At 42.0% G+C, this 12,055-nt stretch overlaps 1 pseudogene; it reads left to right on the forward strand.

Moving 5' to 3' along the window:
• The first annotated feature begins 755 nt into the window (after positions 1 to 755).
• LOC118575526 lies at positions 756 to 11,992 on the forward strand (annotated as a pseudogene).
• The last annotated feature ends 63 nt before the right edge of the window (positions 11,993 to 12,055 follow it).

The raw sequence follows: 12,055 nt of genomic DNA on the forward strand, positions 1-12,055 counted from the left end.
GGAACAAGGCAAGACTGTCCCCTCTCCCCATACTTATTCAATATAGTACTTGAAGTTCTAGCCAGAGCTACAAGACAACATAAGGAGATTAAGGGGATACAAATTGGAAAGGAAGAAGTCAAGCTTTCCCTATTTGCAGATGTCATGCTAGTATACATGAGTGACCCCAAAATTCAACCAAGGAACTGATACAGCTAATAAAATCCTTCAGCAACATTGCAGGATACAAGATCAACTCAAAAAAATCAGTAGCCCTCCTATATACAGTAGACAGTCAGGCTGAGAAGGAAATCAGTGATACATCGCCATTTACAATAGCCACAAATGATATAAAATACATTGGGGTTACGCTAACTAAGCATGTGAAGGACCTATATGACAAGAACTTTAAGTCCCTGAAAAAAAGAAATTGAAGAAGATGTGAGAAAATGGAAAGATCTCCCATGCTCATGGATAGGCAGGATTAACATAGTAAAAATGATGATCTTAGCAAAAGCAATCTACAGATTCAATGCAATTCCCATCAAATTACCAACACAATCCTTCACAGATCTGGAAAGAATAATACTCAACTTCATATGGAAAAACAAAAAACCCAGGATAGCCAAAAGAATCCTGTACAATAAAATAACCTCTGGAGGCATCATGATCCCCGACCTCAAGCTCTACTATAGAGCCTCTGTAATAAAAACAGCTTGGTACTGGCATAAAAATCGACATGTGGGTTAGAAAGCACCTGTTCTCCTTTGCCCACCATGGCGTCCATTGGGACCCTCGCCTTTGATGAGTATGGGCACCCCTTCCCCATCATCAAGGATCAAGACCGCAAGTCTGTCTCATGGGGCTTTAGGCCCTCAAGTCCCACATCATGACTGCAAAGGCAGTAGCAAACACAATGAGAACGTCACTGGGACCAAATGGGCTGGATGACGGTAGATAAGGATGGCAATGTAACTGTAACAAATGATGGTGCCACCACATGATGGATGTTCACCATCAGATTGCCAAGCTTATGGTCGAACTGAACAAATCCCAGGATGATGAAATTGGAGATGGAACCACAGGAGTGGTTGTCCTGGCTGGTGTTTTGTTGGAAGAAGCTGAGCAGCTGCTGGACCGAGGCATCCACCCAATCAGAATTGCCGACGGCTATGAACAGGCTGCCCAAATTACTATAGATCATCTGGACAAGATCAGTGGTCATGTGCTTGTTGACATAAACAACGCTGAACCCCTAATTCAGACTGCAAAAACCACGCCGGGCTCCTAAGTGGTGAACAGCTGTCTTCGACAAATGGCTGAAATTGCTGTGAATGCTGTCCTCTCTGTGGCAGACACGGAGTGAAGAGATGTCAACTTTGAGCTCATCAAAGTGGAAGGCAAAGTGGGTGGGAGGCTGGAGGACACGGAACTTATAAAGGGTGTGATCGTTGATAAGGTCTTCAGTCACCCGCAGATGCCAAAAAAAGTGGAGAATACTAAGATTGCAATTCTCACATGTCCATTTGAGCCACCTAAACCAAAGACAAAGTACAAGCTGGATGTGACCACTGTGGAGGACTACAAAGCCCTGCAAGAAATACGAAAAGGAGAAGTTCAAAGAGATGATTGAGCAGATTAAAGAAACTGGTGCTAACCTGGCTATTTGCCAGTGAGGCTTTGATGACGAAGCCAAACATTTACTTTTTCAGAATGCCCTCCCTGTAGTTCGCTGGGTAGGAGTACCTGAGATTGAGCTGATCGCCATTGAAACAGGAGGGCAGATCGTCCCCAGGTTCTCAGAGCTTAACCCTGAGAAGCTGGGCTTTGCTGGTGTGGTGCGTGAGATCTCGTTTGGCACTACAAAAGACAAAATGCTGGTAATTGAGCAGTGTAAGAACTCTAGAGCTGTGACCATTTTCATCAGAGGAAGAAACAAGATGATCACTGAAGAAGCAAAACGATCCTTCCACTATACCTTGTATGTCATCCGGAACCTCATCAGAGACAATCGAGTTGTATATGGAGGAGGGGCTGCTGAAAGAGCCCGCGCTCTGGCAGTCAGTAAAGAAGCAGATAAGTGTCCGACTTTGGAGCAGTATGCCATGAGAACTTCTGCAGATGCCTTGGAGGTCATCACCATGGCCCTTTCAGAAAACAGTGGCATGAATCCCATCCAGACCATGACTGAAGTTGGAGCCAAATAAGTGAAGGAGTCCACCCTTCCCTTGGAATTGACAGTTTGCATAAGGGCCCAAAAGATATGCAGCACCAGCATGCCATAGAAACCTTGATTGGAAGATTGATGACATCCATAAGCCTGGAGAATCTGAAGAATAAAATGTACCATCCACCACTGTGACTAATAAAGGGTGTGTTGTGCTATGTCTGCACTGACAAAAAAAAGAAAACAACAACAACAACAACAAAAACTGACATGTGGACCAATGGAATCGAATTAAAGACCCTGACATTAACCCACACACCTATGAACATATAATTTTTGACAAAGAAGCCAAAAATGTACAATGGAAAGAAGAAAGCATCTTCAACAAATGGTGCTGGCATAACTGGATGTCAATGTGTAGAAGGCTGCAAATAGATCCATATCTGTCAGCGTGCACAAAACATAAGTCCAAGTGGATCAAAGAACTCAACATAAACATTCTCTACATCATCAGTACAACATTTCCCACATTGCCATTCTTGGTGTCATCTGAAGTACCTTTCTTAAAATTTCTATGTGTATGCCATCAGAACTACATTTCCCACTGTCCCTTTCTCTATGACATCCGAACTACATTACCCAAAGATCCATTCTCTTCGTCATCAGAACTAAATTACCCAAAGTGACTTTGTCAATGCCATCAAAACTACATTTCCCACATTGCCTTTCTCTGTTTCATCAGAACGACATTTCCCACCTTGCTTTTGTCTTTGTAGTCATAACTACATTACACAGATTGGCTTTCACTACATCTTCACATTTCTCACAGATCCTTTATTTACATTCAGAACTACATTTACCACAGTTCCTTTCTATGATATCAGAATGACATTTCCCTAATTTCCTTTCACTAAGTAACAGAACTACAATTCACACAGTACCTATTTCTATGTCATCGGAAATGCATTTCCCACAGAGCGTTTCTATGGGTCAACAGAACCACTTTTCTTACAGGGCCTTTCTCTACATCATCAGAACATCTTTTCCCACAGTGTCTTTCACTGTGTAATCTGAACTACATTTCTCACAGTGCCTTTCTCTGCTTCATCAGATATATTTCCCACATTGCCTTTCTCTGCGCCACCAGAGCTACATTTCACACAGTTTCTTTACTTACTTCATCAGAACTACATTTCCCACTGTTCCTTTCTCTATGATATCAGAACTACATTACTCACAGTGCCTTTCTCCATCTCTTCAGAACTTCCTTACTCAAATTTCCTTTCCCTGTCTCATATGAACTACATTTACCACAGTGCCTTTCTCTATGTCCAGAAAGACATTTCCCACAGTGTCTTTTTCTATGACATCAGAACTTCATTTCCCACAATGCCTTTCACTATGTGACAGAACAATCTTTCCCACTATGCCTTTCTCTTCTTCATCAATTCAACATTTCACACCATGCCATGAGCTAGGTGATCAGATCTACATTTCCTAAGTCCCATTCTCTATGTCAAGAGAACTAAATTTCCCACCTAGCCTTTATTCATGTGATGAGAACTCCATTTCTCACAGTGACTTTCTCTATGTCATAATAGCTACATTTCCAAAAGTGCCTATCTCTGTGTCACCAGAACGACATTTCCCACAGTCCTGTTCACTGGTTCATCAACACCACATCTTACAGGGCCTTTCTCTACATCATCAGAGCATATTTTTCCAAAGTGTCTTTCACTGAGTGATCTGAACTACTTTTCCCACAGTGCCTTTCAATGAGTCTTCAGATCTACATTACGCACAGTGCCTATCTCTATTTTTTCAGAACTACATTACCACAGTGCTTTTCTTCACATCTTCACAACAACATTATCAACTGTGACTATTTATAGATCATCTTAACTATACTTCCCACAGTGCCTTTCTCTACTACATCAGAACTACATTTCCTATACTGCCTGTCTCTACATCATTAGAAGTTCATTTACCACAGTTCATTCCCTACATCATCATAACTACATTTCCAACAATGCATTTCTCTGCTTGATCAGATTGTTTTTCCCACAGTTCCTTTCTCTGCATCATCAGAACTACCCATCCAAAAGTTCATTATTTACATCATCAGAACAACATTTCCCACAGTGCCTTTCTTTGTTTTATCAGTTCAACATTACCAACCATAGCTCTCTTTGTGTCATCTGAACTACAATTTCCACAATTCTTATGTGTACTTCATCAGAACTTCACTTATTACATTTCCTTTCTCTATGTCATCATAATTACATTTCCCACAGTTCTTTCCTCTACATCATCAGAACTTCATTTTCCATAGTTTCTTATTTTATGACACCAGATCTATATTTCCCACAGTGCATTTCTTCATCTCATCAGAACTACATTTCCCACGGTGCCTTTCTCAACCTAATCAAAACCAAATTTTGTATAATGCATGTCTCTAAGTCATTAGATCAATATTACCCATGGTTCCTTTCTCTACATCATCAGAACTACATATCTGAAAATTCCTTTATTTACATCATCAGAACTAGATTTCCCACATTTACTTTCTCTTTTTTATCAGAACTACATCTCCCACTTTTCTTTTCTCTACATCATCAGAATGACACTTCCTATGGTCCCTTTCCCTGTGACATCAGAAGTGCATTGCCCATCTTGCCTCTATCTGCATCATCAGTTCATCATTTCCAACAGTGCCTTGCTTGGTGACATCTGAAATACATCTCCCAGAGTGGCCTGTATCTATGATATCTGAAGTGCGTTGCCCATCTTGCCTTTATCTACATCATCAGAACTACCTTTCCAACAATGCATTTCTCCTTGTCACACAACTGCATTACCCACAGTGCCTTTCTCTATGTCACAGAACTACATTTCCAACAGTGTCTTTTTATGTGACATTTTTCTATATTTCCCTCAGGTCTTTTCTCTATGTCATCATAGTTATATTTCCCACATTGCTTTGCTCTATGTCTGCATAACTACATATCCACAGTGCTTTTCTCTAAGTCATCAGCACTACATTTCCCACAGTGCCTTTCTCTGAGTCATCTGAAATACCTTTTCCACACTTATTTCATTTACATCATCACAACTACATTTCCCACAGTTCCTTTCTCTATGACATCAGAACCGCATTTCCCACAGTTCCTTTCTCTATGTCATAAGAACTACATTTCTCACAGTGTTTTTCACAGTGACACAAGAACTAAACCCCACAGTTTCTTTCTCTCTGTCATCAGAACTACAGTTCCCACACTTCCTTCCTCTATGACATCATAACTTCATTTCCCACAGTGCCTTTCTCTGTTTTATCAGTTCTACATTACCTACAGTTTCTTGCTTGGTGTCATCTGAACTAGATCGCCTGCAGTTCCTATGTCTATATCATGAGAACCACTTTGTTCATAGCTGCTTTCTCTACATCATTAGTACTACATTTCCCACAGTGCCATTGTCTGTATCATCACAATTACACTTCCTTCCTTTCTTTCTCTATGACACAGAACTACATTTCCCACACTTCCTTTCTCTATGCCATCAGAACTACATTTACCTCAATTCCTGTATTTACATCATCAGAACTACATTTCTCACAGTTCCTTTCTCTGTTTCCTTGGAATGACTTTTCATACACTGCCTTCCTTTTTGTCATCTGAACTTCATTTCCTACAGTGCTTGTCCCTATGACATCAGAACTACATTTTCAACAGTGCTTTCCTGCATTTCATCAGAACTACATTACAACAAGTTCCTTTTTCTGTGTCATCATAACTACATTTTCCACAGTGCATTTCTCTATGTCACAGAAATACATTTCACACACAACCTCTCGCTATTTCATAAGAACTGCATTTACCCAACTGCCTGTATTTACATCATCATAACTACATTTCCCACAATTGTTTTCTCTACACCATCAGAACTATATTTCCCACAGTACTTTTCTCTATTTCACAGAAATACATCACCCACCCTATCCTTCTCATTGTCATCTGAATTACATTTCCCACAGTTCTTTTCTCTGTGTGAACAGAACTACATTTCCTACATTTCCTTTCTCTATGTCTTGGAAATTCAGTATCCATAGTGCCTTTCTCATTGACTTCATAATTACATTTCCCACAGTACCTTTCACTGTGTCATCAGGTCTACATTTCCCACAGTTCCTTTTTCTATGACATCAGATCTAAATTTTTCACAGTTCCTTTCTCTTTAACACAAGAACTACATTTCCCACAGTGCCTTCCTCCATCTCATCAGAACCACATGCCATTCTCTTTTTAATCAAATCAACATTATCAACAGTGCCTTTCTTGGTGTCATCTGAACTACATTTTCCACAGTTCCTATGTGTATATCATCAGAACTATATTTCCAACAAATCTATTCTGTATTCCACCAGAACTCTATTTCCCAAAGTATTTCTCTGGTTCATCAAACCCCATGTTACAGGGGCTTTCTCCATATCATCAGAGCATATCTTTCCACAGTGTCGTTCACTGTGACCTCATAACTACATTTCTCATAGTGCCTTTCTGTATGACATCTGAACTACATTTCCCACAGTTTCTTTCTCTGTGTCATCAGAACTATATTTCCCACAGTGCCTTTACTGTGTCACAGAAATACATTTCCCACAGTGCCTTTCTCTGTGTCATCAGAACTACATTTCCCACAGAGACTTCCTTGGTGACATCTGAACTTCATTTCTCACAGAGACTGTCTCTATGACATGAGAACTACATTGCCATCTTGCCTTTATCTACAGCATAAACACTATGTTTCCCACAGTGCCTCTCTCAGTCTCACGTGTACTACATATCCCACAGTTCCTTTGGGTACATCATAACAACTACATTTCCCAAAGTCCCTTTTGCTATAACATTACAACTACATTACCCAAAGTACTTTATCTGTGACACCAGAACTATATTTTCCACAGTATCTATGTGCACATCTTCAGAACTACATTTATCACAGTTCCTTTCTCTACATCACCGGAACTACATTTCCCACAGTGCCTTCCTCCATGTCATTATATCTACATTTTCCACACTTCCTTTCTCTGATATCGGATTACATTTCCCACAGTAACTTTCTCCACTACATCAGAACCACATTACCCAAAGTTCCTTTTTCTGTGTCATCATAAAGACAATTCCCACAGTGCCTTTCTCTGTTTAATCAAAATGATAATTCCCATAATGTCTTTATTTAGTAATCAAAAGTGTATTTCCCACACTGGCCTTTCTTGGTGTCATCAGAACTTCATTTCCCACAGTGACATTCTCTATGACTTCAGAACTACATTGACTATCTTGCCTATATCTATGTCATCAATACTATATTTCCACATTGACTTTCAGGGTGTCATCACAACTACATTTCTCACAGTTCCTTTATCTACTGCAACAGAACTACATTTCCCACAATGCCTTTCTTTTTGTCACAGAAACACATTACATAGAGTGCATTTCTCAGTGTCATCTGAACTACATTTCCCACAGTGCCTTTATCTGCATCATCAGAACTTCATTTACCACAGTTCCTTTCTTCATGGCATTAGAACTATATTACCCACAGTTGCTTTCTCTACGTCATCACCACTATATTTACCTCAGTGCCTTTCAGTGTGATAGAACTACATTTTGCCCAGAGCCATTCTTTGCTTCGTCAAGTCAACATTTCTTACCATGCCTTTCTCTATATCATCACAACTACATTTCCCACAGTGCCTTTCTCTGCTTCATCAGATCTCTTTTCCCACAGTGCCTTTCTCTGCCTTATCAGAACTACATTTCACAAAATTTCTGTATTTACATCATCAGAACTACATTTCCAACAGTGCCTTTCTCTTCATTATCAGAATTACATTACCCACAGTGCCTTTCTGTATGACATCAGAACTACATTTCACACAGTGACTTTTTATACATCATCAGAACTACATTTCCCACAGTGCCTTTCTCTGTGTCATCAGAATTACTTTTCTCACAGTGTCTTTCTCTGTGACATAAAAACTACACTTCCCTCAATGCCTTTCTCTGTGTCATGATAACTCTATTTTCCGCAGTTTCTTTCTCCATATCAGCAGAACTACATTTTCCACAGAGCCTTTCTCTGTGTCATCAGAGCTACATTTCCCACAGTGCCTTTCACAATGTGAAAGAAAAACCTTTCCCACAGTGCCATTCACTTTGTCAGCAAATTGACATTTCCCAACATGCCTAGTGCTAGGTCATCAGAACTACATTTCCAACTGTCCCATTTTCTATGTCATGAGAACTATATTTCCCACCTTGCCTTTATTCATGACTTAAGCACTCCATTTCTCATGGGGCTTTCTCTACATCATAATAACTACATTTCCCACAGTGCCCTTCTTTATGTCCTCCAAACAACATTTCCCATAATGCCATTCTCAGTTTTATCAGAACTACATTCCCCACAGTAACTTTCACTACATCCTCAGACCTTCATTTCCCAAAATGCCTTTCTCTGTGTCTTCAAAATTACATTTCCCACAGTGCCTTTCTCTTTTTCACAAGAGCTACTTTATCCACATTACTGTTCTCCTTGTCATCATAACTACACTTTCCACAGTCCCTTTCTCTTTGTCATGAGAACAACATTACCCACTTTGCCTTTGTTCATGTCATCAGAATCACATTTCCCTCTTTTCCTTTTTCTATGTCCTCTGCACTACATTTCCTACAGTGCCTTTCTCTGTGTCATCAGAACTTCATTTACCACTGTTCCTTTCTTCATGGCATTAGAACTCCATTACCCACAGTTGTTTTTTCTACATCATCACCACTACATTTCCCATAGTGTATTTCAGTATGTGACAGAACTACATTTTGCCCAATGCCATTCTCTGCCTCCTCAGATCAACATTTCTTACCATACCCTTCTCTATGTCATCAGAATTGCATTTTCCACAGAGCCTTTCTCTGCTTCAACAGAACTACATTTCCCAAAATTATTTTATTTACATCATCAGAACTGCATTTTTCACAGTTCCTTTCTATGACATCAGAACTACATTTACCACAGTGTCTTTCTATAACTCACAGCACTATATTTCACACACTGCCTTTGTTTTTGTTGTCAGAACTGCATTTCCCACAGTGCCATTCACAACATCTTTGCAACTATATTTTCAATAATGCCTTTCTCTACACGATCAGAAATACAATGCCCACAGTTCCATTATAAACATCTTCACTACTAAATTTTCCTACAGTTCCTGTCTCTGCATCATCAGCATTACATCACTCACAGTGCCATTCTCTGTGTCACCAGAATTACATTTCCCACAATGCCGTTCTCTATGTCATCTGAACTAAAATTCCCACAGTGCCTTTTTGTGTAATCACAATTGTTAGGGACCAAGATGTCAGGAACCAAACATGAATCATTGAAAGTACTAGCTAGACCAAAGAACAACTCATAAGCCCCTTCCCAGAGCAGTAACCAGAGGCCTCCAATGATAAGAGAACATCCCACAGTCAGGTGCCATGACAACTGAAGTTAAAGAGCATTCCAGGGTCAGGTAGCCTAGCAAAAGAATAAACTGCCCCTGACCAGTGACCTTAGCCGACATCTCGCAGTTGCACTATCTGCCTCACAAGTCTTGCACCCCTTCCATGTTCTACATGCCCCTTTTCCCTTTCCCTCCTTCCTGCCCCTTTCCCTCTTATGCTATATATGCCATGTGGAGAGAAATAAAGTTTGGTGGCTTGATCAGAATACTGTCTTGCTGCTGTCTCTTGTGTCACCCTGTCCTTTCATTCTCTCCAACAGGTGGGTCGCCCTCATTGAAACCCCGCTGGCCGGGGCATCTGGGCCCAATGTGGGGCTCGATGCTCACCTTATCGGGAGTTGAACGTCCTTCTCCAGGAAAGTCCAGATGTCTGGTGGAAATTTAAAGTGATCACCTGTTGAGACCACCTGACTCGGCGTCCTGGTGATCCAGGGGAAAGCAGGAAGGATGAGGTGAGTCTGAGCTATAGACTTCACCATGGGACAGGGAACTTCTCAGGACTTGTTTGTAAAGGGCGTTAAAAATGCCCTCCAGACACAAGGCATAAGGGTTCGTAAAAAAAGGACTTAATAAAATTCTTTAGTCACTTAGAGGATTGTTGTAACTGTTTTCCCCAAGAAGGGACAATTAATGAAAAATGCTGAGAAAGAGAGAGAGAGAGAGAGAGAGAGAGAGAGAGAGAGAAGAAGAAGAAGAAGAAGAAGAAGAAGAAGCAGCTCTGGCAGGGTGTGAGTTGTGCAGTGTGCGGGATGTTTGTTTGTTTGTGTATATGTGTATGTCTATGTGTGCTGTGTGCAGTGAAAGGCGGAAGAGGGAGGGAGCTGGGAGGGTGGAGGAATGAGAGCACATGGCGGGGCCTCTCCATGGCTCCTTCCCCTGGGCAGAAAGAGCCAAGCCTGCCCGAGCCAGGCAGAGTGCTCCATTAAAACAGCACAGTGTCTGGTTGGTGGTGAAGTGACCTTGCTGCTTCTTTCCCCATGGCTCTTTTTACCCTTGCATTGCTTGAAAACCAGAGCGAGGCTTGGTTTCTGAGTCTGCCTTTGTGCGGGAGTTGGCTCTGCCCAATGCCATCAGTCTGGCTATTGGTGCAGCACAGCCAGGGTACCCCAACTCGGCATCACCACTGGGCCACTACCAACTACGCCATGTCCTAGATGTGGCCATGGTTTTCATTGGGTGAGGGAATGTAAATCTAAAACTGATGCTCATGGTTGCCCACTCCCTCCCCGCCTGTCTGGAAACTTTCTTCAGGGCCAGCCCCGGGCCCCTCTGCTCAGGGGAGTGCCCCGTGGGGCCTCGCACGCCAGTCAACAACTGTATGCTCCCTCCAACGGGCAACTCCAGGCAGTGCAGGACTGGACCTCTGTACTGCCACTGACACAATACTAGATCCATTACAGGGTCCCCAGGTCATTCCTACTGGGACTTGGGGCACCCTGGCCCAAGACACCCATGCCCTTATCCTTGGCTGTGCCTCATCCACCTTAAAAGGTGTCCAGATCTACCCCAGGAATTATTGATAATGACTATACAGGAGAGATTAATGTTTTGGCCTTGGCACTCTAGGGTCTTGTTGCCATCTCCTGTGGCACCTGCCTTGCCTGCCTGGTTACATTCTCTGTGCTTTCCTCTGATAACCCCATTCAGTCTGCCTAGCCCTGAGGAGCTGCTCAGATTGGCTCATCAGAGGCTTATTGGCTTCAGCCTATTTCTCACTCTCGATCCACACTTACCCTTAAACTAGATGGCAAAATGATCTGGCAAATGGATGTTACACATGTTCCTGACTTTGGTAGACAAAAATATCTCCATGTTTCTGTTGATACATTCAGTGGTTTTATTTTCACCTCCCCTCAAACTGGTGAGGCCGTCAAGGATGTTATTGCTCACCTCCTGGTCTGCTTTTCTACTTTGGGTGTCCCAAAACACGTAAAAATGGACAATGGCCTGGCCTACACAAGTGGAGGACTTAAACGGTTCCTCCAACAATTTGAGATCTCTCACACTGTTGGTATTCCTTATAACCCTCAAGGTCAGGGCATTGTAGAATGAACCCACCAGACCTTAAAAACATGGCTCTCTCAATTAAAGATGTCCGAGCTTTCCTTTGTCTCCCCCCGAGACCACCTGAGCCATGCTCTCTTTGTCCGTAACTTCTTCACCCTGGATGGTGAAGGTCAATCAGCGGCTGACCATATTGGCACCCCTCAACAGATGCTAGTCGCCCTTTGGCCATGTGGCGAGACCCCCTTACAGGCGTTTGGAATGGTCCAGATCCTGTACTTATCTGGGACCATGGCTCTGCTTGCATCCTTGATCAGGCACATGATGCCCCACGCTGG

This window comes from Onychomys torridus, unplaced genomic scaffold (assembly GCF_903995425.1).
Source record: "Onychomys torridus unplaced genomic scaffold, mOncTor1.1, whole genome shotgun sequence".
NCBI classification, from domain to species: domain Eukaryota; kingdom Metazoa; phylum Chordata; class Mammalia; order Rodentia; family Cricetidae; genus Onychomys; species Onychomys torridus.